Source organism: Callospermophilus lateralis, unplaced genomic scaffold (assembly GCF_048772815.1).
Source record: "Callospermophilus lateralis isolate mCalLat2 unplaced genomic scaffold, mCalLat2.hap1 Scaffold_227, whole genome shotgun sequence".
In the NCBI taxonomy this organism is placed as follows: Eukaryota; Metazoa; Chordata; class Mammalia; order Rodentia; family Sciuridae; genus Callospermophilus; species Callospermophilus lateralis.
In genome coordinates, this window is record NW_027513180.1 from 592,768 (window position 1) to 619,033 (window position 26,266).

Below are 26,266 nucleotides of genomic sequence, written 5' to 3' on the forward strand. Positions count from 1 at the left end.
GTCTGCAAGCTGTAAGATTATATTTGGAGACAGGAGCTGTTTATAACCTCTTAGGAACTAAAGAATCCAGTTGCTGCTTTGCCTTTTGGAAGCCAGCAGGTCCACCTTTCAGAGAAGGACTGGGAAGGTGCTGCTGCCTATTGATTTGACTGATCCCTTTGCTTTCACATGAAATATTTAATGAGTACCTCCTCTATTCCCGGCAGAACAGGACATGGGAAGAGGTTTTTCTTTATCTTGAACATAGGACTTTTTCATTTAAACCCAGAAATACAAGTGACATCAGTCCAGGATGATTACACTAAAGTACTTTAGATATCTCAAGGCTTTCCTTGGCCTCCTGTAGGCAGTTATAGACAAAAATGGTTGGATACTTTCCTTCCAGCAACTTATTCCTCAGATCAGAATCTTACCAGACAATCTTTCTCAATCAGCCAGGTACGGTGGTGCACACCTGTAATCCCAGCAGCTCAGGAGGCTGAGGCAGGAGGATCACAAATTCAAAGTCAGCTTCAGCAACTTAGTGAGGCCCTAAGCAACTTAGTGAGACCTTGTCTTAAAATAAAAAGATAAAACAGGCTCGGGATGTGGCTCAGTGGTTGAGCACCCTGGGTTCAATCCCTGGTCCAAAAAAACAAATCTTTTTTTTTTTTTCTTTCTTTTTTTTTTTTTTTTTGGTTATTCAAAACATTACAAAGATTGCAGAATCACATCGGTTACACATCCACATTTTTACATAATACCATAATAGTAACTGTTGTATTCTGCTACCTTTCCTATCCTCTACTATCCCCCCTCCCCTCCTCTCCCATCTTCTCTCTTTACCCCATCTACTGTAATTCATTCCTCGCCTTATTTTTTTCCCATTCCCCTCACAAACTCTTATATGTAATTTTGTATAACAATGAGGGTCTCCTTCCATTTCCAAGCAATTTCCCTTTTCTCTCCCTTTCCCTCCCACTTCATGACTCTGCTTAATGTTAATATTTTCCTACTGCTCTTCCTCCCTGCTCTGTTCTTGGTTGCTCTCATTATATCAAAGAAGACATTTGGCATTTGTTTTTTAGGGATTGGCTAGCTTCACTTAGCATAATCTGCTCTAGTGCCATCCATTTCCCTGCAAATTCCATGATTTTGTCATTTCTTAGTGCTGCATAGTACTCCATTGTGTATAAATGCCACATTTTTTTTTATCCATTCATCTATTGAGGGGCATCAGGGTTGGTTCCACAGTCTAGCTATTGTGAATTGTGCTGCTATGAACATCGATGTGGCAGTATCCCTGTAGTACGCTCTTTTGAGGTCTTCAGGGAATAGTCCGAGAAGGGCAATAGCTGGGTCAAATGGTGGTTCCATTCCCAGCTTTCCCAGGAATCTCCATACTGCTTTCCATATTGGCCTCACCATTTTGCAGTCCCACCAGCAATGTATAAGAGTACCCTTTTCCCCACATCCTCGCCAGCACTTGTTATTGTTCGACTTCATAATGGGTGCCAATCTTACTGGAGTGAGATGGTATCTTAGGGTGGTTTTGATTTGCATTTCTCTGACTGCTAGAGATGGTGAGCATTTTTTCATGTACTTGTTGATTGATTGTATGTCCTCCTCTGAGAAGTGTCTGTTCAGGTCTTTGGCCCATTTGTTGATTGGGTTATTTGTTTTCTTATTGTTTAATTTTTTGAGTTCTTTGTATACTCTGGATATTAGGGCTCTATCTGAAGTGTGAGGAGTAAAAATTTGTTCCCATGATGTAGGCTCCCTATTTACCTCTCTTATTGTTTCTCTTGCTGAGAAAAAACTTTTTAGTTTAAGTAAGTCCCATTTGTTGATTCTTGAAAAACAAATCTTAATCAAATAAATTCCTCATGGTTTAATTAGAATTTTAAGGAATGTTATTATAAGAAATCCAGTTTTATTTCCTCAGGCTGACTCAACTCACTCTGACACACACACAAAAAAGAGAGAACCCACAGGGTGGGGGTGGGGAATGTACATAATGTTTTTCATTAGCATTAATTTATCCTTACTAGTGCCTTTCTTACCTGTGCTTCTAAAAGTACATCAGAAGATAGGACCCTAACCAAGGAATAAAATAAAGGTGATCACAGGGTCCTTAAATAAATTAAAATAGGGTAAGGGGGGTCTCAGCAAATACTAGTCAAGCGTGAAATTTGACTGTGGCCTTGGTCGCAATGAAGATGTCCCTGGGTGTGATTGATTGAACTGTCTGATCCTGCTGTGTGGTGTGACAGAAAACCACTTATCTATAGATAGGAAGCCTGGTGAAGTGGAACCAGGTTCTAATCTAGACGCTTCTGCTGAGATTAACCATGGGGGCCTTGTTGGAATTGGAGTTCCCAGTTTTTTATCACATTTGTGTTCTCCCCGAGTCACTAGACAGAGAGCACCCCTCCAGGGCACATGGTGAAGCTATGGCAGTGTGGCCAGTACATCAGGGCATAAAGCCAAAGATGAGACAATTAGAAGAGAGATGCTTCTTCGTGATGGAAGCAGCCATGCTCCAATTGCTGTCTAAAAGGGCTAAATGAGCATTCAAACAAATCTTTATTATTGGCTTCTCTCCAAACATCCCTGGTATCTCCACTCACTCCCTGACCCTAGAGAAGAGGTGTGTGTGTGTGTGTGTGTGTGTGTGTGTGTGTGGCGGGGGTGTATACAGATTATAAATAAATTCCTGAGTCTAACACTGTTTTTTTTAATCAGAAATCCAAATGATTCATATTTTGAGAAACCTTCAGATAAGGCTAACCCTTAAAATTTATGTTATTCATCATTGATCAAAGATTTATCTAAAACTTTAGAGAAGCCACCAAATAGTGATTTAGCTGAATGTGATCACTGATCTTCTGGGAGAACATGACTAGATCCTGGGCTCCCCAACACCTGCCTAAGCATTATATCTGGACGTGTCTCCCAAGATGTTTCCAGAAGAGACCAGTGTTTGAATTGGTATAATGAGTACAGGGCTTACCCTCTCCAATGTGGGTAGGCAGCATGCAATCCACTGAGGGCCTGAATAGAACAAAGGAATGAGATGGAGGAAGGGAACATTGTGTTCTCTCTCTGCTTGGCTGGCTGAGCAGGATATCCACACTCGGTCCTCAGGACTCCTGACTCCCAGGCCTTCATGCCTGAACTGGAAACTACACCACTGACTCTCCACATTAGAGCCTTCAAATTACTAGCTCTCCTGCGTCTCAGTTATGGGGGTTCTCAGCCTCCATAATCAGGTGAGCCTATACATAGATGAATCTCCTATTGGTTCTACTTCTCTGGAGAACCAGGGCTAACAGAGCTCTCGAGGCTCTACTAAGTTAACTCTTCAAGAAATACACTTTCAGAGAGGTGTCTGAGGTTAAGTTCCCCCAGCAGTAGCATGTGAGACTAGGTTTTGAGTACAAGCAGTATATCTTGGTGGCAATCCCAGGAAGGGCCAACAGTGGACTAGGGAAAATAAAGACCGTGAATTTCTTAAGTTATCAAGCAAGTTATCACTGGGGGGCAACTGAGAATCAGTGCCATTTAGCAACTCTGGGAAACAATGGGACATGCCTCATTGTTATCCCACTCAAGGAGCAAGATACCAGTTCTCACCTATGGAGCACCATCAATCCTTTGTTGAAGGATGATGGGATAAGTACTAACTCTACATGCCTCCAGGATGTCCATAGGCCAGAGGATCTTCCCAGCTGGAGAAGGTCTCAGGCAGGGTTGAAGGAACGTGAGGGCAAGAGCCAGTTGAGCTGGCACCCACTGGAATAGTGCAAGCATAAACAAGACCAGTCACTTTTTTTTTGTATGAGAAGGGGAATGATCTAGTTTTTAGAAATATCTAGCAACAAAGCATATTAATATTTCTGTAACTTACAAAAAAGAAATGTTCAGCGTTTCCCCAGTACTCACCCTTAGACACAGGAGAGCAAGGGAGAGGTCAGAATAAAATTAACAATCTTTGCAACTCTAAATGGGGCCTGTGTTTGCTTTCTTTCAATCTCTATTCCATCTGCTGGTCTTCTCTTTGGGATTGTCCTATTTCTGCTTCTAAATAATTTTAACCTAGTTATGATTGCTTATGTCCTCTTGGACTTTGGAAATGGTTTAGCAGCGATTTACGAAACTGTGAGTAAAAAGCATACATTTCTGTGGGCAAATTGTATGTTGATGAAATTTTTATGTCAGCCTGATAACCAGCTGAGCGGAAAAAGTAAGTCAGGATCCTATTCTGCTTTTTTAGAAAGATCTGAGTTTCGGAGCTGTAAGATTATCTGAGAATTAGCTATGGAAACAGGGCCAAAGTCAACAGAGCCCATCACCCCACGATGGAGCTGGTGTCAGGGGCTGGGGACGGAGGGACATTCGTCTCTATTCTTAGCATACTCTTGGGATCTACTCATTCTCACTCATCACCCAAATCAAGGGAACCACTTGTGACAGAATTTTGGTTCTGTTTGGAAAAGGCATTAACTTTCTCATTGGGGCTTTGTCCTTTCTGGAAACCTGATTGAATGTGAGGGCAGTGCTCAGAGACAACCTTCAGATGGCCTTTTAACTCTTCCTCACTTTCTCCTGTTCAAATTATATTTGAGTTCAAATTGTATCTAGACAAAACCAAATACTTTTTACTCACAAGAAGGTCTTCACCCACTGATGATGTCGTCTGCACTGAAATCTCTTTTCATCCCTTTCCAGCCAATGGCATCCTGCCTCTGTGATGCTTTCAAGCCCTTTGCGGGTGTGAATGAGACACTACCCATGTGAAATTATGCTTGGATTGCACACACTGCTATTTATTCATCCGGCAGCAATTTGGAGGCTGAGGCTTACAATGAGCTATTTGATCTTAATCAGGATTGTCTTGGGCCTCTAGTACACTGTGTCTTTCGACCACTACTTTTCCGGTCTTTGGATGGCCTATTTAATTGGATAGCTAACACTGCGTGTGCCTAAGAGATAGGTCAACTTTGACAACTTTTCAGAAAGCTCTAGTCATTTTATTCCTTGGTCCCAGTCAACCTGGCACATCCCTGTTTGACAGAGTGAATGGGTAGGATAGGTAACATACCTGAGTGTTAGAAACCTAGTGGTTCTCCACCTACTACATCTGCTTGGTAATAATAGTGATCCTGGGGTTTCTTCAAATCTCAGAAGGTTTCTGAGTCAGCTCCAGGGTAGAGGGCAACTCTAAACTACCGAAGAAATGTCCCTCTGTGGTAATCATAGTTAACATTTTGAAATATAAGAAATGTTCGCTATGGAAATGGTTGTGGCTCAGTGGTAGGGCGCTTGCCTGGCACGTGTGAGGCACTGGGTTCAATCTTCATCACCACATAAAAATAATAAACAAATAAAAGCATTGGGTCCATCTACAACTAAAAAAAAATGGCCTGAGCTACACAACTCTGTCTGTTTCAATTTGAGGTTCCTTGGCTGCTGGGCACATCCAAGTCCTTTGAGGAGATTCTTCTGAATGTCTGGCTTACAAGATGCACTCAGTAATCCTCACCACCCCTGTTGCCACCACCAAAGGCCTTCACTTCAGGAAGTTATAGCCAGAAACTATGCAACATGTGACCCTTTCCTCTACTAAAAATGGGCTAAGATTAGGCTAGTTTTATGGCTTTGCCCAAAGGCAGAGAAAATATAGGCCATGCAGCTCTGCCATGTTTCCTCAGGGCCTGGTACACTTCATGGACACTCAGAAGTGTTTGGCTGGATGCATCTGTACAGTGGAGATGACAGAAGTACCTATCATGCAGGAAGTTGACAAACTGAGCAGGCAATGTCCCATGAAGCACGGAGCCTGGTCTATATTAGGAATGGAGAGAATAATGACTATTGCTGTTCTTTGTACATGGATACCAGCAAGAACATCCTGTTCTTAAAGAGGAAGCTTTTGCCTTCTGGAGCAAGAGAAAGAGAAGTAGTGAAGGATCCAGGAGGCAGGAGCCTTTAAGGAAAACTGGGGGATCCCTAGCCTCTGTCAAAGGGCTGGGGTTCATCTCAGGGCCAGTGGTGACTGGAATGTGTTATGGTTTGGATGTGAGGTGTCCCCCAAAGCTCAAGTGTGAGAGAAATTAAAGAAGGTTCAAAGGAGAGATGATTGGGTTATGAGAGTCATACCCCAATCCATGAATTAATTACCTGATGGGATTAACTGGGCGGTGACTGAAGGCAGGTGGGGTGTGGCTGGAGGAGGTGGGGTATTTGGAACTTGGCTTTGGGGTATATATTTGTATTGGCAAATGGTGATATCTCTCCCCCCCCCCCCCGCCGTCTTTCTGGTCATCATGTGAGCTGCTTCCTTCCACCACACTCTTCCGCCATGTTATTCTGCCTCACCTCAAGCCTGTAGAAATGGAGCTGGCTGTCTATGGACTGAGATTTCTGAAATTGTGAGCCCCCAAATAAACTTCTTCTCTTCTACAATTGAGCTGGCTGGGTCTTACAGTCACAGTGGCAAAAAACAACTAAAGCAGGATGTTTGTTTCCATCAGAAGTTAATTCTGCAATGCTCTCATCCTTCATCTATAACTTGTGCCCTCTTCCCAGCCTGAGGTGGGCACACAGCCCCTCCCAGCTCTAATGGATTACCTCTTAACCTGGGACCCAAATAAAATAGGCCTCCTCCATTAAGCCGTGCCTCAGTGACCTCATCTGCTAAAGCAAAGCCAAGAAGGCCTTGACCAGGAGCAGCATATGAACACAAAACTGAGTAGAATTATGGAGGCTCTGGCCCTTCCATGCTCCAGGGGGCTCCCTCCCATGCTCTGAGAGGCATGCAGGCTAGAGAACAGTTTACATGGCCTCTCCTGCCTTCTTGTTATTTGGGAGAAATGCTGCTATGCTAAAATACTCACTGACTAGCCAAATGCACCCTTGACAAGACAACCCCAAGCACCTTACCCTGCATGCAACAGCAATGCTTTGGTTAAGAGGCCACAGAGTCTCTGCAGCCCAGCAGAGTTCATAACTTAGATGTCACTTGGTCTGTGTAGACTTAGGAACAAGCATTGATCCAAAAAAAAGAAAACTTTCCCTCTGAGCTACACACACACACACACACACACACACACCTTGACAATTGTTAAAGGGCAGCTTCTACTGTGTTCAGTAACAGTTCTTATGTTTTGGATCTAAATCCAAATGGATGGTGTCCCTCTGAATATACCAAAAGGAGTTCAGAGGTTCATTGCCTTGTTAGGAAGAATGAGTGGGTGGGAGCCCCAGGTACTGTGTACGAAGTCAGCAGTCTATCAGCTAATAGTCTTCCTGGGGCTTCTCCAGTCTCAAGGCTCTGGATCATTAAGTGCTTATGAATAATAACTATGGATCCCTGAGACCATTCTCCATAGAATTACACTCATAACTCTTATACCCTCTTATGCCAGGTTATTCATTTCCTTTTTCTTCCCCATCCCTCTAACAAAACTGATGCTCTAAAACCCAGGTCTCCAAAATAACCACAGGGACAGGCACACATCCCACCGTGTGTTAAATGATGACTACCAAAACCCCATGAGAGAACAGAGGCTGGTCAGATAACACAATGCTTTGGGTGACCTTCCTCGGAGTATCCAAATTCAGTTCCTTCATGACATTCTTGCATTTATCATGTCTGAAAATCCCCTCTTCAGGCTATCCTGGTGGCAAAGGCTCCTCAGTCATCACACTCAATGGGCATATCTTCCCCTGGGACCCAGGATTTCTTATGACAATAACACCAGCAACATCTACTTGTCCTTTTAAAACCAGGTCTTTCTTGCCTGTGGGCTGATGCAGTGGTAGCAATATTAAGGGTCCAGCAATGTCTCGTGAAGGTCAACTCAAGAGGAAACTCAGAAAGTCTTTAGGGAATTTTCTTAAACCACTGGAGCAGGTGATGAATCCCTTGCTCTCCAGTTTTTCATAATCATCACCTTGTAGAAACTAGTGTTGTTGCCATAATGCCTTATCTGGAGAATCCTCTGCTTTCTGCCAGAATTTCAAACAACTTTAAGACAGGGCCAGAAGCAGTCATAAGATTCACAGCCCTTATTCCTCAACTCTGCCTTTTGTGGGTCCCACAAACACCCTAAGAGGTATTTGGTATTATTTTGATAAACTTTGTAAATGGGAAAATTGAGGCTCATGGAAGTTAAATGACTTGTTTAAGATCATCTGGCTTGTCAACTTCAGATTCAGTGTCAATCCAAGATCTTTCTGACTACACATTCCAAGCACCATCTAGCAGAAGTCAGAGATGCACCTGTCTTCCAGATACTGAGGCTAAGAGAGGTCTTTGGACCTGAGACAAAGGCAGTTTTTCAATACCTTATTGGAAAAATGTCAGAATTGTCTGCATTAATCCAGTGAGCACACAGCACCTTATTTACCTGTCAGTCGGGGAAGAGATGATTGCTACCCACTAGGGGTCTCCAAACAATCTCACTTGCATCAGCATTAATGTTTCCATGAAAATCTCAAAGTTCCCAAACACTTATTCCAATGAGAACTGCAGGGCACCTCTTTGAAGCACAAGGAGACAGTGTGCCTCTCATCCTGGGCTCCTTTCTTCTCAGTCCTTGGGACAGGCCAGTGGGAAACCTTCTGGGTCTCCAAAACCCAAATGAATCCAGATTCACCATTTTCCCTTAATTGGTGGAGCCCGGTTTGTTTTGTTCAAAGGCGCGTCAGAGCCCGCAGTGTGAGCATTGTGCCCCAAAGATTTAGCCCGTTTCATTGTCCTTCATTAGGATGCACAGGGGAAAGCCCGGCCTCGTCAACTGGGCCAGAGAAACAAAGACAACATGGAAACTGGAGCAGGCGATGAATCCCTTGCTCTCCACTTTTTCAAAACAAGACTCTGACCATCTTCTGGAGGACTTATTTTGTTGTTGTGTTCCATACAAAGAAACAGGAAACTTCAGAGGAAAGAAGGGGTCTCAGTCTCTTACATAGTGGCCCAGGGAGGCTGAAGGTCACTGAGGGTGTTGGCAGGGGGTAAGTCTGGCCTCAAGGCTGAGGAAGGGCCACTCCCCTTGTCAGGGTTCTGAGGAGGTCACTCAAGAGCAGAGGAAAGTTTTACCTCCTTGGAAAACATTTTAGGGAAGCTGAGGTTGGGGGGTGGGGGTGTAATAGCCCTTGATGAGTGTCCCAGGCCTTTCACACCCTCTTGACCACTGGGACGAGGCCAAACCTTGCTGATTGTTTCTCCTTTAATCCACCACTTCCCAAAGTCTGAACAAGAACTCTCTCTCCTCAGACAGTGGAACCCCCTGAAAACACACCCATTTCCATTTTGACAAGAGTAGACCTTTGTTTCTGAAATGCAGATCCCAATTCTTATTTCTAGGTCTGGTGCTTATAATGAATGGCTCATCTCATAGATTGGTAAAACCTTTTCATGACCTTCTTGGCAAGCATTCTCAAATCTTTAAATACATGTACCCCAACTCGTACATTGCTGATGGGACTGCAAATTGGTAAAACCACTCTGGAAAGCAGTATGGAGATTCTCAGAAAGCCTGGAATGGAACCACCATTCGACCCAGTTATACCACTCCTCAGCATATACCTAAAGGACTTAAAGGAAGCATACTATAATGGTGCAGCCACATCAATGTTTATAGCAGCTCAATTCAAAATAGCCAAGCTATGGAACCAACCTAGGTGCCCTTCACCAGATGAATGGATAAAGAGAGTGTGGTTTATGTACACAATGAAATATTATTCAACAATAAAGAAGAATTAAATTATGGCAATTGTGGTAAATGAATTGAAAACTATCATGCTAAGTGAAATAAGCCAATCCCCAAAACCAAACGCCAAAATGTTCACTCTGATATGCAGATGCTAACACACAATAAAACAGGGTGGGAAGAGAGAATAGAAGTTTATAGGATTACACAAAGGGGAATGGAGGAAGGAAGAGGAAATGAGAATTGGAATGAAAGTAGAATGAATCATACATAATTTTCCTATGTTCATATTCGAACACATGACCAGTGTAACTCCATATTATGTACAACCACAAGAATGGAAAATTGTACTTCATGTATGTATAATGTCAAATACATTCTATTATCAAGTATATCTAAAAAGAACAAATAAATAAATACATGTACCAACAGTTTGAACCAACAGTTCAACATCTAGAAATTTATCTTACAAAAATTTTTTGTTCACATGTAGAGATATCCATTGCAGTTCTCATCATAATAGCAAAAAAAAATTTAAACAATATCAAATCCATCAATCCATCATAAGAATGTGATGAATATTTGATAGCGCATTCATGCATACAATGAATACTCAGGAATCGTTTCATGGACCCATCTGGAAAAAATATCCATGACATGGGTATTGAAAATGAGTTGAATGATTGTATGTATTCTTGAATGCACTTTGGTAAAATGGTCTCTTGACCTTGGCACCACTGGCTCTGGGCTAGATAACTGTGGTGGGGCTGTCTTGGTTCGTATAGGATGTTTAGCAGCATACTGGCCTCCACCTTTTAGAGGCCAGCATTGTCTCCTTTAACCCCACAATTATAACCACCAGCATTGATTAAGGCATTGCCAAGTGCCACCCAGGGGTGGAGATGAAGGGCAAAATCACCCCTGGCTCAGAACCACTGGCTTAAAATAAGGATATATGAAATCATAGGTTGTAGCAACATAGAAAGAAGTTCACAGTTTCTACCAGTGGTTTCCCTGGAAACCAGGATTGGTCAGGGAAAATAGTATTCTCTTTTTATTTCACACACCTCTGTATTATTTGACCTTTGGTTTCTTCTTCAAGGAAGTAGAAAATCGATTTCTATTGGACCCTACTTAAGGGCATGCACATGTATAAAATTAGTTTATATCAAGGACTTTCCTGAGAATAGAGAGACTGATGAGCCATATCAGGAAGGAAAGACCTTTGAAATGACTTGATCATGGGAAACAGTGGTCACCAGAGCTCACCACTCAATCACCTGGAGTCCTACCAAGCCACGCTGCAAGAGCCACCATGAGACATGATGAATTACATGGGAAATGTGCAATTCTCACTTCTGGTTTTGGATCTGATGAGGAATGGTATCTTGCATCCTCTGCTTTGAATCTTTCATATGCAAAAAGGAGCATCTAATTTTCCACAAAGACTTGAGTGCAGCATCTAGAAGTGATTTCCTCTTATCAAATTTGATATCACATAAATCAAAGACAGAAATCTTGTGCATCCTGAGCTCGGTGCTCTTAAAACTAATTTTTAAAAATAATTGCCTAGTCCAATTTGGGCATTTGAGAGTTTGGGGGAATCTGAGAGTGCTTTGGTTTCTTCTTCACTTTGAAAGAATTCCTTCTAGAGAGATTGTTCCAGTACATTGATATCCTCATGAGGAAAACAGAATTAATATTTTTTCTCTTTTCTGCTTTTCTAACTGACAGATTGCTCTGAAAAAAAAAATGACGAATATCTGTTCAAAAATTATAAGGTAAACTGCCACAGCTAATTTTTGTGATGTTTCCCCCACGGAGTGCATTATAACTCATGCCAAACTTCCTAACAGGAAAAAAATAAACCTGCATCTTATAGAAAATAATAAACATTCAGACCCCCATAAGGATGCTAGCAAATGACATATCAGATTTCCACTGTGAATATCTTCACCCAGCTGTAACTGCGCCGTGCTGAGGAATTATGGTTTTTGAAATATATATATATATATATATATATATATATATATATATATATATATATATATATATATATATATATAAACTGGCAGGGGAGAATTCTCTAGCCCATCTATGCTGGTGTTTTAAAGTGATTTCAGATACTGTATGAATCAAATTAAAAATCAGTACAAAATGCCTTATTTTACATTCATTTTTCATGATGTTTATTTTTTCTTGGTGGAATAATCATGCTGAGAAATCCATATTTGATTCACACACTATCCAGGCACATTTTAGTCATAACTTTGGGAAGAATTAAAACAGCTTCTTAAAGGCATCTGGTCTTATTTGGTGATGTTTCACTTCTTTGCAATTTTACCTGTTTATCAAAGCCCTCATATTGTGCAGTCAGTTCCTTGAATTCATTAAGCATTCCCTTTAAGCTACTCTAACTGCTACCATGTCCCTTTGAATCTAAAGGGTCAAGGTCCAGCACTGCCATGAGAAGAATCACACCACATACAATTTCTTGATGTAAAGAGAAACACTTGGTTCCTTGATTTGCCTGCACACAACACAGCAGCCTCAAATGAGGCAGGGACCACGGAGCATCAGTTTCTAAGCCTCTCCCAGAGTCCCACTCAAACCCGCCGTGCCACTCCAGAGCAAGGGATGCTTTCAGCAGAACTCAGTGGCATAGTCAGGGACCCCTCCCCATTCTGCAATATTGTCTGCACCTGCTACTTTCAGAGAACTGCCCATAGGGATGAGAACCACATTATCCACCTGCACAGAAAGCCAGTGGACACAGTTCATGTCCCCTAGTTCCCCATGGAATTTAGCCAATGACTCACTGTTGTGTGGACAGGACAGCCCAGTCCCCTAGCCTGCACTTCCTTTATATTCCAGATCTCACTACCACTCAACACTGGGGCTGGGATTTCACCTGAAACCTCACACTTACTTAGCTTCATTCCCTTCCTGATTCCTTGTCCCCTCCCTTATGAGCTTCTCCAGGGCGCTTGACCTTGAAACCTCACTTGTACACTCATTCTCGTCTCAGGATCTGCTTGGAGGAAACCTGCCCAGGGTAGAAACTGTACTCCTTCAGCTCTTCCCCAAATTTTGACTTTTCTTGTTCTGCACCTCTCATCCCAGCATGATGGTTTCAGTGCATGACACCAATTTTGGGTCTCAAGCTTCTATTAGCACACAGGACATACACACAGTTTTAGTTATCAGATACCCTGACCAATTATTTCTGGTTACTGGGTTAAAATGTCACAGTCCTTGGCACCACACAGAGGGGCTGGTCATTCATGGTGCAGCCATCAGCATGACACTTCCTAAGGATAAAGATTAGATCTGTCAGAGGCTTGTTCACACTCAGCACATTCAAGTCTCTCTTCTCTCTTCTTGGGTCTAATAGTGGAGGAAAATCACATGCTGATTTCCTGTTTTGGAAGTGAATTATTTTCTTGAGTTGGTTTCTGCTGTTTGGATGACTGGGGGTTATTATTGCACAGCTATAAGACTAGAGAACTTGAGTGGTTCAATGTTACAGTCATGACATGACTCAGGAGCTGGGAGTATAGGTCAGTGGTAAATTGCATCCATAATATGCTGGAGACCCTAGGTTTTATCCTAGAACAAAGAGGAAGGGAGGGGAAGGGGAAAGGGAAGGGGTGAATTTGGCTCAGGCAGAAGGTTGGGCCAGGGCTTGAATGGTTGAGAACAAGGAGAGCTGTCCTGGATATAACCAGCTGGATCCTCCTCTCTTATGTCCCACCCCCTGTACCCCCTTTCTTTACAGGCCTGCCCAAGAACTACTAAAGGAGGTTGAAATGGGTCTCACCAACTCGGGAGAAGCTGCTTCAGAGAAAGACAAGGCATCCTCTTTCCCTGCCTCTCCACACTCCCAATGCACAGCAGTCCTTCAGAAAATGTTAGTTTGTGCCTCAACAAAGCTCATCTCATCCTTATAGGATACCCATGTTATTTGCCGCCCAATTCAGGAAGCTTTAAGTGTGAGTGAGGATCTTATTATATTTAGACAAAATGCACACACTGAGACAGACTGTCCCCAGAAAACTGGAGCTTGTGGTCACCTTACATATTGACCATGCTCCATGTAGGGTTTCAGACTATCCCACACCACATCGGACCCATGAATGGTGCCCTGGAGGACAATTCCAAACTCCAGACCTTAGGATGGACAGGGAGCTCAAACCCTGAACCACAGGAGAGCTGACAACGGTGGCTTTCTACAGCTGGCTGTTTCCTCGGTGTTCCTGAGCTCTGAATAGTATGTGAGACTGCTGTGTCTTTTTTGAGAGGTATTTGCAATAGGTTTGGGCTAGAAATGTCAAGGGGCAAACGTTGGTACTCCAGCAGCCCTGCCCTTCTGAGGCCACTCAGTTGTATCCACACCCTGCGCCATCTTGGACAGAGAGTCCTAGACACCAAGAAACAGCAACCCCGAGAGCCCCAAAGCCCTCCCAGGCCCACCCACGAGACTCCTCAGCTCCACCCAGGAGGCATATTCACGGTTTTCACAGCGCTGCCCGGTGTAGCCTGCCAGGCAGGCACACTTATAAGATCCAGCTTTGTCAGGGAGGCAGGTGCTGTCATGGAAACAAGGGGACGAGGAGCACGCTGTAAGACATAAGGCGTCCTAAATGCCACTGTGCATCCCTAAGTGCCTCCTCTCCAGGCCTGGAGGCTTCTTGACGTCTTGGTGGTTTTCTATTCCTTATATGGAATTCATGTTACCCTGACCTGCTAATGCCTAAAACACGTAGGTACTCGTTACATGTCAGAGGTTGCTGATATTATTCGATCTTTCTGAGGCCCCCAGAAGGCGACGCTAGTCTGAGGGGCATAAGACAAAAAATAAACAGGAGCACTGGGTTCTGTGGCTCAAGCCTGCAAACCCCAGTGACTAAGGAGGCTGAGGCAGGAGGATCCCCAAGTTCAAAACCAGCCTCAGCAACTTAGCAAGACCCTGTCTCAAGATAAAATCCAAAAGGGGCTGGGGATAGGGCTCAGTGGTTAAGCACTCTTGGGTTCAATACCTGGTACCAAAAAAATAAACTGGGGCATTAAATAAATGAAAGCAGAATCATGCTTTGCATCTCTTGGATGGGTAAGCATCCTTGGGTAGCTTTAGATCACCCTTAAAAAAAAAAAGAGACAGTCACTGGAAGATAATCTTTATGACACCATTAAAGGTGTACTTGAGAATCTCCAAACATATGTTCTGTAGCCATTAGTCCTTGTGATGTTGATATAAGTTCAACTCAATAAAGGTTCTGGCCTCAGATGTACTGGGGAACTGCTCCTGGCATTAATGGTAATTAACCAAACTGCTTTGCTGTAGAACCTCTCAGTTTAACGCCCTATGCATTATGAAGTTCTAAGAATGCACATAACATTCAGTATTCCCTAAGCTTATCTGACCTCATAACCTGCTCTTTACAGAGCACCTTAAGGACTATATTTTCTACAAAAAGACATTGAAAAACCCTATGCGTGTGTTATCACCATTCCTACGTTGACGGAAGAAATGCATCCCTCAATTCAGTGGAACAAATCTGTACTGAGAGCTTGCTCTGTGAAAGGTATCAGAGAGACACAAAGACAAATAGGGGATTCTATTTACCAGGTCAAGGTGATGTAAAGAAAAATATACAATTGTAACCTAAAGCATGGTGCAGTTAGTGTATTATCAAAAAAGAACAGAAAGTGCTACAGAGTGGTCATAAAAGGGCAAAGTCACAGCTCACTGAAGCAAGAGAAAGGGTTTAGCCAAGGATGGACAAGGTGATAGGGATTCTGAAGCATGGGTTGTGATATGCAGGTTTGAGACAGGTGACCCTAGCCAGAGGCAATAATGGATATAAACTGACAAATGGAGTATGTGAGGAGCAGAAATGGTGCTGGCTCTTTGCCAGGGCAGGCTAGTGTTTCCTAGATTCTTAGGGGAGCAGGGAGTCGAGGAGACCATTTCATAAGAGGGATACCCTCCCTCCATCACAGGCACAAAGGTTGGTGAGCCACCACTGCCCCCAACCAACCTCCCTTACAGCTGGCTCTGCCTGACAGACCACCTCACAGGGGACCAGCAGGGTGTCATCAGGGACAAGGACCGACCACCCACAGCAGCAAATCATTTGGAACTCCCAGGCCCTGCACAGCCCCATGGGGCCCGGCATGGACTGGAGACAGGAACAACTGCTGAGAGCTGCTGTGGGCATCCTGCTAAGGGACAGGCAGATGAATGGAGGGGACTGCAGAAACCCTGACTCTACCACCACTACCACTACCCCCCCACCCCACCCCTTTCCACCACCACCCCACTCCCCCACCCCACCCACACCCGCTTTCCTAAGACTCACATCAGAACTTTCATCCTAAGGGAGCCATGATGAGGAGAAGGCCATCGCTAGTTTGTTTTTATTATTATTCAGTATTTTTAAAAACTTAACCTTTTAGCCTGAGCTTATTTTGTAAAACCTGCTGCAATCTGATCTCAGAACAATGAGAACCAGGCTGATTCCTTAGGACTGAGTACTTCATCTTGGCCAAATCCTACTTCCAAATTCGCCAAAGAGAGCAGGATTTAAATTCAGGCTTGAGCTCCTCATCAAGTTTGCCAGATTAGTTTAAGACTTTCAAGACCTATTTTACAGATGGCTAATGGAGGCCAAGGGTACACTTGGGTTGGCAGCTACTGGTGCTTACTGTGCATTACACTGTGCTAACCACTTCCTCTATTCTAGAGTCTTCTTAAGGACCAGCATCTATTACCATCTCCTTAACAATAATTAGGAAACAGAAGCCCAGAGAGAGAGAGAAGAATTTTCCCAAAGTCACACGGCTTGATCTGCAAAGGATCCAAGGACAATATTCTTTACCATAGTGCCCCCCCCCCCCCGTAAGCTCTAGGGTCAAACTGCTTGCGTACAAATTGCTGATTGCACCATTATAGCTGTGTGACCTGGACACATTATACAGTCTCTCTGTGCTCTACCCACATTATTTATATGAAGAAGATAAAAATTTCTAGTTCTGGTTTCGAAATACGCCTTGCCATTTCTCTCTCTCCCTTTTTTTTCTCAGTGTGTAGGTTGCTTCCAAGAATGCAACATGCTAGGTTTTAATAAGTCTGTGCAGGGAGAAAGGACTTACCTGGAGCAGATTTTACTGGAGCAAACCATAAAACGCTACACAGTTGTCTCTGTGGTCTTTACCTGTGATCTCCTCGTAGATGGCATGGAAGCCATCAAAATTCTTGGAGCCATCCGAATGGAAGAGGATATGGAGCAAGGAGCCCATGTTCCTGATGGGAGCCAGCTGCTCGTTGCCACAGAAACGCTTGATGATGGGGCTGTCGCGGCTGTCTCCATCACGGACCTCCACATAGTCATACTGGCACATGTAGTCAAACTCCAGGCTCAACATGACAAACCTGTGGGTGGAGAAGATGACAGAAGAAACAGGTGGGCCCTGGGCAGTGCTAAGATCCTGGGGCCTCTTCAAGACTTGCCCTTATGGAGATGGATCTCTGCTTTGGAAGACAGACAATAAGCAATGAGAGAGCAGAAAAAACAAACAAACAAACAAACAAAAAAGGCAAATCCAGTGAATGCTAAGCGCCATGAATACAATGAACCAGATAAGAGCATGAAGTGAGAGTCTCATCTCTGACACTGTGGTCAAGGAAAACCTTTCCAAGGGACTTAGTAGACCCTAGTAGAGAGGAAGCAATGCGATGAAGCTAGACCTGTAAATGTCCTGTCTAAGAGTGGTCCAGCGAGGGAATCTGTGAGTGAACTTGGCATGAAGAACTGAAGGAGAATTCAGGATACCGCCAGGGGACATCCTTGAGTGAAGGGGACAGTAGCATGCTGCCTGGTGAGGGGTTCAGATTTGATTCCAAGCTCAAAAGGAAGCCGCAAGAAGGCTTCAACATGAAGGTGCTGTTGGAATTTAGGACCTTAAAAGACCACTCTAGCCACTCTGAGAGGAGGAGACGGTAGCAGGCAGAAGCAGAAGCAGGAACCCCAGTCAGGAGCCTGGACAGAATCCCAGTGAGACGCGTGGTCTGAGTAGAAGGGGGACTCTGGGGACAGAGGGAGATGGGTGGCCCCAAAATTATTTTACAGGCAAGAAAATAGATTTTGTGGTAGCCTGGAAGGTGACAGAAAGGGAATGACTGATGAGCTTTTAAGCTAAATATTGTGTATATGCTTCCAAGTGTTTTCATGATTATCATTATTTGGGGCCAGAAGGCCCAAGTTTAAATATGGAAAGAAATCAGGCCTCTCTCCTGGGCTGGTAATGTGCTTCTTAATCCTTCAACATTTTATTTTGGGGGCTATTTCTTTTTGGATCTTCTCCTGGATCTTGGAGAAGCTTTTTAGAGGCTCTGAGAGAACATCTATCTTGGTCTCTCAGCTGCTGAAATGTTAATATGCAGCATTTAACACCTGCCTTAGCATCCTGGGAGACCCAGTCCTGAGCCCCTTAAGCAGAATACTGTGACCCCCTAAGTTCCTCCTAGAACCAGCCCTCCTCTGAGAAAGCCCAATTAATCAGCTCATTCCCAATCCCCAGGTCCTCATGGTGTGGGACACCAGCTACCAAGGCCTGCTTTGATAAGGATGGAGAAAGTTTTGCTGGGTCCTTCCAATTCAGGGAACCATGTTGCTCCTCCCGGATGGCAGAGCTGGCCTGCGGGAACTCAGGGTATATTCATCCCCCCAGAAAATGTTTGTTGAAAGTTGTACCCTACAGGATCAGGAATCTGAATCACCTCCGGCCTCACCACAACTAGAGAAGGGAAAAACTAAGTAGAAATCTTAGGGGTGATGCAGCCACTCTGCTACCCTGGAAGAAAAGAGGGAGGTATTTTTCAGGGGTGAAGAGTAAAGTGTTAATGGTGAACTTGGTCCATGCCACTATGGTCTCCTTGATGCTTCTCAATTGTGACCCCAACCCTTACCTCAGTTGGATGATAAACCCAGGTTTGGCATGAATGGTCCACTCGCAGTGAGCATTTAAGGGGTAACTCTCCAACAAAATCTGACCCTTTGGGACTCGAAGAACCTGGCCACATCCTGAGAAGAGAAAAAGGATTGGGATGGGGAGATTGGGGTCAACACAAAAGAGATGGAGGAAGGAGCCTTTGAACTCATCCCACACCCCTTAGAACAGAACAAAGAGGGAGAAGGGAGAGGGAAACCAATATTTTTTTAAGCATCTATCCATGTATGAGGCCAATTGCACAAATCAATTCATTTAATCCACCCAACAGCTTGGGAAGGGAAGTGCTATCATCCCAGTTCTCCAGTTGGGGAAATAGATCATCAGAGAGTTAAATCAATCACTACTCTAGTCTATAGGTGACTGAGTGGAAACTCAACTCTAACTGAATATAAAGTGCAAGCCACTGTATGGTACCACCTCTCCAAGACTGAGCCTGACCTACCGCCTAGCTGCCTCCGCTTCAAAAAGCAGACTCTCCCTCTACTCCTCTCCCTTGCCCCCTGCCATCCAGTTAGAAAATCTCTGTGAACCTCTCTATGACCATCTATGTAACAAGTGCCTCTGTAATAAACATGTGGAGGGAGAGATGATCTTCAACCACTTGGACAGTATTGATGGTTTTCAGGTTGGTTTTTCTCGCTCCCAAGTACTTTTGCTCAAACTCTTCTGAAGAATACCAATTTTAAAAATGAACATTGAAAACATGGATCAAAGAAGGGCTCCTGGCTTAAGAAGAAGCGGGGTCCCTAGGCCCTCCACCCTCACCTCCTCTAGTCCCTTGAATTACCTCAAAAAAGAATCCTTAAGATTTGAAAAACACTGATTTTCTTTTTTTAAAAAATTAATTTGTATTGTTGGTTGTTCAAAACATTACATAGTTCTAGATATATCATATTTCACACTTTGATTCAAGTGGGATATGAACTCCCATTTTTACCCTGTATACAGATTGCAGAATCACATCAGTTGCACATCCATTGATTTACATATTGCCATACTAGTGTCTGTTGTATTCTGCTGCCTTTCAGATAAGCACAGATATGGAAGATGCACTCTATTTTTACAAAAGAGTGAGGAAAATGTCTTCAAGTGATTTTATAGGAAAAAATTATTTGGGTCATGTGCATAAATTATATTCCTTAACTGAGGTTGGCAAACCGTGAGGGGGTCAAATCTGGCCTACTCCCTGTTTTTGTAATAATGTTTTATAAATAAAGTTTTATTGGAATACAGAATATCCATTCATTCATGCATTGCTTATGGCAGCTTTTGCTTTATAGCAGCAGAGCTGAGTACTTGTGACAAAAGGTAGGAGGCCCACAAAAATAATTTTTTTTTATCTAGACAATTACCAAAAAACAGTTTATCTATCCCAGTTCCATACAGAAATCCAGACTGATGTCATAAAATAGAGATATGCAGTTATATCCCAATACTTCCTCAAAAAGGTATAAAATCTCATAGCTAAAAAGAAACTGTTAATATCAGTGGACATTGCTCCATGTCAAGATGGCAGAAGAAACATGCCCACAGTGTCAGGCAGAGAGCCTACACTTCACTTTTGGAAAGCTGGAGCCCTGAGTAAGGCTTAGTACTTCTGTGAAAACTACCACTAGGTTGCATAACACAATAGCTAAACTGTGGAACCAACCTAGATGCCCTTCAATAGATGAATGGATTTTTTAAAATGTGGCATATATCCACATTGGAATTTTACTCAGCAATAAAAGAGAATAAAATCATGGTATTTGCAGGTAAATGATGGAGTTAGAGAAGATAATGATAAGTGAAGTTAGCCAATCCCCAAAAACCAAATGTTGAATGTTTTCTCTGATATAAGGAGGTCGATTCATAGTGGGATAGGGAGCAGGAGAATGGGGGGAATAGACAAACTCTAGATAGAGCAGGGGGTGGGAGGGGAAGGGAGGGGGTATGGGGTTAGAAATTATGATGGAATGTGAGGGACATTATTATCCAAAGTACATGTATAAAGACAGGAATTGGTGTGAACATACTTAGTATACAACTAGAGATAGGAAAAATGTGCTCTATATGTGTAATAAGAATTGTAATGCATTCCGCTGTCACATATAAATAAAAAAAATAAGTAAAATTTTTAAAAATAAGAAAACCATCTGAAACCAAAGTGTGCATTTAGAGAAGTGTGGTTTTACTACTCTCTTCTGGCTCTAGCCTGCCCATCTCTCCCTATAATCCTGATCTTCTGGCGTCAATCCTTGCCCCCCAATTCTATTCCCCACACAGCAGCAAAAGCTGCATGTAAGATAAATAAATGAATCAGGTGGCATTATGCTCTCTTGATCCAAGTCCTCCAAAGGACATCCCACACTGTCCACTGCCCTGCCCCATGGGCTACCCAGACCCACGCTGGGCTCAGTCCTGTCTACTACCCGCTTACTTGCTCTGCTCCCATCACGCCAGCCTTCTTTCTGGTCCCAGCTTCAGGCTTTGAACTTGCTCTTCCCTTAAACTAGAAGACTCACGTTCTTTCACCTCCCCTCCCTCTGGGAATTAGACTCACTGCAACTTCTTCAATGAGACCTTCCACTTCCAGCTGAGGTAGGTCCTCAAGGTTCTACAGTCGCCCTCCTGACCCCTTGTGTTTTCTTTTTAACACACATCACTAGCTGAAATTATTTGAGACTATTTTCTTGCATCCTTTGGTAAAGCTAGCTTGTATATCTAGCATGGTACCTGGCATATAACAGGTGTTCAATAAATATTTATTAAATGAATGAGTGATGATCTTATTATAAGCCATTCACTGGCTAAAATCTTTACCAATGTCATTTCATTTAATCCTCCTTAGAAACCTGGGAAAACAACATTCTGTCTCCCCATTTCCCAGGTGCAGAACACTAAGGACAGAGGAGTTAGGTGACTTCCCCAAATTCAGATGGCCAAGAAGCCAGAAGATTCTATAAATTGCTGCACTTGTTGTAAAGTGAAGAACAGAATCTTTGGAGTCTGACTATCTGTAATGGCTTACATATGAGGTGTCCCCCGAAAGCTCACGTGTGATTCAATGCAAGAAAGTTTAGTGGTGAAATGTTGAATTCTGAGAGCCTTAACCTAATCAATGTATTAATCCCCTGATAGGGATTAACTGCATTGTGACTATAGGCAGGTAGGGTGTGGTTAGAGGAGGTGGTCATGGGGGACATGCCTTTGAGATTATATTTTGTGAGCTAAGCTTAGACTTTCTCTCTCTGTTTCATGATGGCCATGTCGCAAGCCACTTTCCTCCACTTTCCTCCACCTCCCGATATCTTCCGCCATGATATTCAGCTTCATCTCAAGCTCCGAGGAATCAAGTCAGCCAACCTCTGAAATCATGAGCTCCCCAATAAACCTTTCCTCCTCTAACTGTTCTTGTCAGTTCCTTTTGATCCCAGCAGCAACCAAGCTTATTAAAACACCACCCTCGGTTTGAAGCCCAGCTTTCTCTCCACTAGCTGTGCAGCCTTAGGCAAATTATTCTACCTCTCAGAATCTCACCTGAGTCACATGTGAATTGAAGTGGCACCTCCTTTCACATGATTTGCAAAGGGCTTGAATCAGAGTACGCATGAAAAACCCATTATAGAAAAATCAGTAGATGTTAGCTTTTGCTACAGGGTGCAGAGCAGGGGGCTGAACCTTGCTCTGTCTGGTCCTGATGCTGGGTCTTGGCTGGTACGATGAGCTGTCTCAGGGACTTGCTGACCAGCCCTCTCCCTCTCCACTGGGAAGCAGGAAGATTTTTCCTCCTCTTTCTAAAAGAGACACATGATATCTTGCACCCTCCCGGCTTCTGCTTCTTCCAGCACACCTCACGCGTTTCATCGCCCACATCTGCCCATCTAATGCAGGGCTATGGAAGTGCTACGCTGGGTGTGAGAGATGAAAAAAGAAGTCCTCCCGCACAGCCCCCGCCCCTCCAGGACTGGCAGCTTCCCTGGTGGCAAGGTGTTAAAAAATTCCAGACCCCACCCCAAGCAAACCTCCCGCTGGGAACCCCAAGTTAGAACCAGCAGCCAATGCTGCCAGTCTGCTTCTGGTTTCTTCCCTCCATATGGGAGCTGGAATCAGTTAGCCATGTCCCTGGGTCCCTCCCCAAATCTAAGAGAAGCTGGTGGCCATCCATTCAGGTCTCCTTGGCAAGTTCATTGGGCTCAGTTCCAGGGTTCTGTGCCGTCTCTGGAAGGCTCAGAGCCCCCAGCCCCACCTGGGAGCCGGCCAAGTGAAAGGCTGGACCACGTGTCCCTTCAGAAGTAGCCAGGATTCTAGAACACAGGCTGCACCTCGGTGCTTCATCATATCATTTCTTCTCAGTCTGAAGAGGAGGGCTGAGTTGTCCCTGAGATGGGGAATCACTTCCAACTAAATGGGGACAAAGAGGCCACTTCTTGGAAATGGGCTTGGAGGAAGGGGTATTAGGCCCAAAGACAGAGGAGGAACAGCCCCCTGCTCGCCACATCAAGGGACTCCTTAGACCCCTACCTCCCCTCCACTCCTGCCTCTACTCGGGGAATTGGCGGGCCTGGGTGCAGAGAAGGCTCACTGCACCTCTCTGTCCAGGGCAGAACAGTGAACACAGCCCAATGTCCCTGCCAAGGAAATGCTACTGGCCAACCAAGCAGGTGGTCCTGAGTCAAAAGACGAGAGCAGGCAAAGGGCCCAGAAGATGTGCTTGGATTCCCTAAATAGTCTTGCTACAGGGAAAGGGGTGTGTGTGTGTTGTGGGTGGGTGGGTGGGTGTGTGTGTGTGTGTGTGTGTCCACACGCACACACGTGCATGCACAAGGGGATCTGTCCATCAATCCAGACAATCCCCCGGGGTCCTCAAGTCCAGGACTCAGTCTCCTATTCTTTTGCTACAGGACCAAACAGGAGGGCTAGCTAGATGAAGCCTGCTTCTACAGAGTTGAAAGGAAATCTTCATAATCTTCATTAATTTCTAAACTAATAAGAGAGCTGGAAGGTTCCCAACAAAAATGAAGCCCCCCCCTCCACCTTCAGACACAAATCCCATTATCTCCAGCATCAGGGGTGGGAGGGGATGGCAGGAGAGAGGTACCCTATGCTTCTGGGAAGTGGTTTGGGTTTGTTTTTCTTTAATCTCTCTTAGAAAGAAAAGAAGGACTTAAAAAGCCATTCAAAGGGAGAGCCATTTGCATTTTCTTTCCTCTTTCAAAGATGACTCAGGAAGCAGATTCAGTCTATGAAGCCAGACAGGGGCTGAACCTCAGGCCGTTGCTTCCTAGCTGTGTGACCCTAGATGAGTTCACTGGGATTTTTTTTTTCTTTGAGCAAAGGTGTTTCATTTGGAAATGAGAATAACAGTAGGTCTCTGCCACGTGGCCTTATTTGCTTGTCTTAAGGATTAAATAAGATGCTCTATATAAAGCACTTCCCACAGAATGCTCAATAAATGACAAAAAATATTGTTATTGCTCTTGAATCTTGATCGGAGACTAGGATGATTTTGCAACAGGAATCAAGGGGGATGGTCACTGCCCAGGCCCATCAGAGCAGTACCTCATCTCTGGCTGGAGGCCTAAACCCATCTGGCCCCACCGCCCAGACAGTACTGGTGAAGCCAAGGCCTGGAAGATGACGTGGGATTGTCCCCTGCACAGGGCCAGGAGCAGGATGGAAGCCTGCCCTTCCACATGGTTTGGCTCGTCCTCCCATGACCTGCCAGCCTTCAGACAGGCACTCCGAGTGACCTAGGGGTGGTCCCACTGGGAGGGCAGAGAGGAGCCAGGGCTCAGCCTCTAAATGAGCACCTCGGCCCTGATGCTTACAAGCTGTGTGACAGCAGGAATGTCACTCAGCCCCAGTGTCACAGTGTCACCATTGCTAACAGGCTCTGACGGGGTTGCAGGGAGGGTTAGATGAGTCAGAAGGAAGGTACGGGAACCATGCTCATTTCCCAGTGAGCGCCAAGTGACAGCTCTTACCAGTTCCTTGCAGGGAATTAGCAGAGGTTCCGGAGTGACACAGTAAAAGGCTCACTCAAGGCTTGGCCTGAACCTCAATCAGTTGATTCTTTATAATGACTGATTATTAAACTGTTTACCTACCCCATGACACAGTTCTTAGGATATCAGGGACATTGTCTTGTTCAAATATATGTATGCATTAAACTGATGTTTCAATTGTTGATTGAATGAATAACTGTACCAAATAAAGATCTCCCTGCAATCAAACCTTTTTTTTAACTGAACCCAGAAGCATTTTACCACTGAGCTACATCCCCAGTCCTTATTATTATTATTATTTTTTATTTTACTTTGAGATAGGGTCTCACCAAGTGGCAGAGGCTGGCCTTGCATTTGCAATCCTCCTGCCTCAGCCTCTCAGGTCACTGCCAATTGAACCATTTTTAAAGCCCCTCTTCCCTATGTCAAATGATCCATCCATTCAATTGAAACAAATTTCCACCAAGAATATTGTCTACCACTCTGCTGCAGAAAGTATTTACTCCCCAAAGTGTCTTCGCACGTACACACACACACACACACAAAAAAAAAAACCACACACACACAAATGCACATTAAGACAACTCTGCTAATTAAGTTCAAAAGACAGGGTCTGGGCAAGGGTGGTACAAAATGTCTGGTCTGCTGACTATTTGCAGTCTCTTTGCTAGGCTTTAACTTGGCTGATTTCTATCATCCTGTATTTAGTTTTCTGATCCTTTCTTCTTTGGTAACCAATAGGTTCTTAATCCTTTCCATTTTTTTTTAAATCTCAGATCATATATTTATCAGTTCTAGGATTTCCATTTGGTTCTTTATAATACTTTTCAAATCTCTCCTGAAATTCATTGTGTCTTCATTCATTATATTCCTCTTGTCCTAGAGATTCTTTCATACATTTAGTTATCCAAAAGCCTTGGTCTGAAAATTCCAACATTTGGTCACAGAGGGTCTATTTCTTTGGACTGACTGTTCTCTGGGCGATTTGTGGATTATATTGTCTTGCTTTTTCACAGTAAAAAAAATGCATCTCTAACTTTCAACTTCTCCTCTCAGCAACTTCCTGCACTCCATGACCACAAGACTGGGAAACAGCGAGCTTTTGCAATTACAGAAGTGTGTAATTCTGTGGGGCCACAAGTTCTTGAAGCTGTAAGATAGTCTTTATGCCAAACCTAAGACCTGCTTTCTAGTCTTGCCCCCACCTCTGCTCAGAAAGATCCCATTTCAGAAAGTACGTGGTGGAAAGGATGGCTTTGCTGTGGGTTTCCTCTAGATTTCAGTTCCACAGGCCAGGCTAGAGGGGCAGCGAAAGTCCACTGGCTTCTCTGCCGGGAGGTGCCCTCCTTCCCTGGCTCTGCTGCTGAACCGCAGCAACTAAGCAGGGAGGAACCGTCTTGCTCCCTCGTGCACCTAGGAAGGACGCACACCCCTGGATTTTAGATTCTTTCTGATTCCATATTCACAGATATTTGATGGTTTTAAAGAAAATTGTGGTTTTCTTTGGTTTATGTAGTGATTTCTTACTATTGGAGCAGGAGGGGTCTGTCATGCCTCTATGTCCTC

General features: G+C 44.0%; 1 pseudogene; it reads right to left on the bottom strand.

The window, feature by feature from the left end:
* LOC143390215 (inactive serine protease PAMR1-like) overlaps positions 1-26,266 on the bottom strand; it is a 56,297-nt pseudogene that overhangs the window by 15,528 nt on the left and 14,503 nt on the right.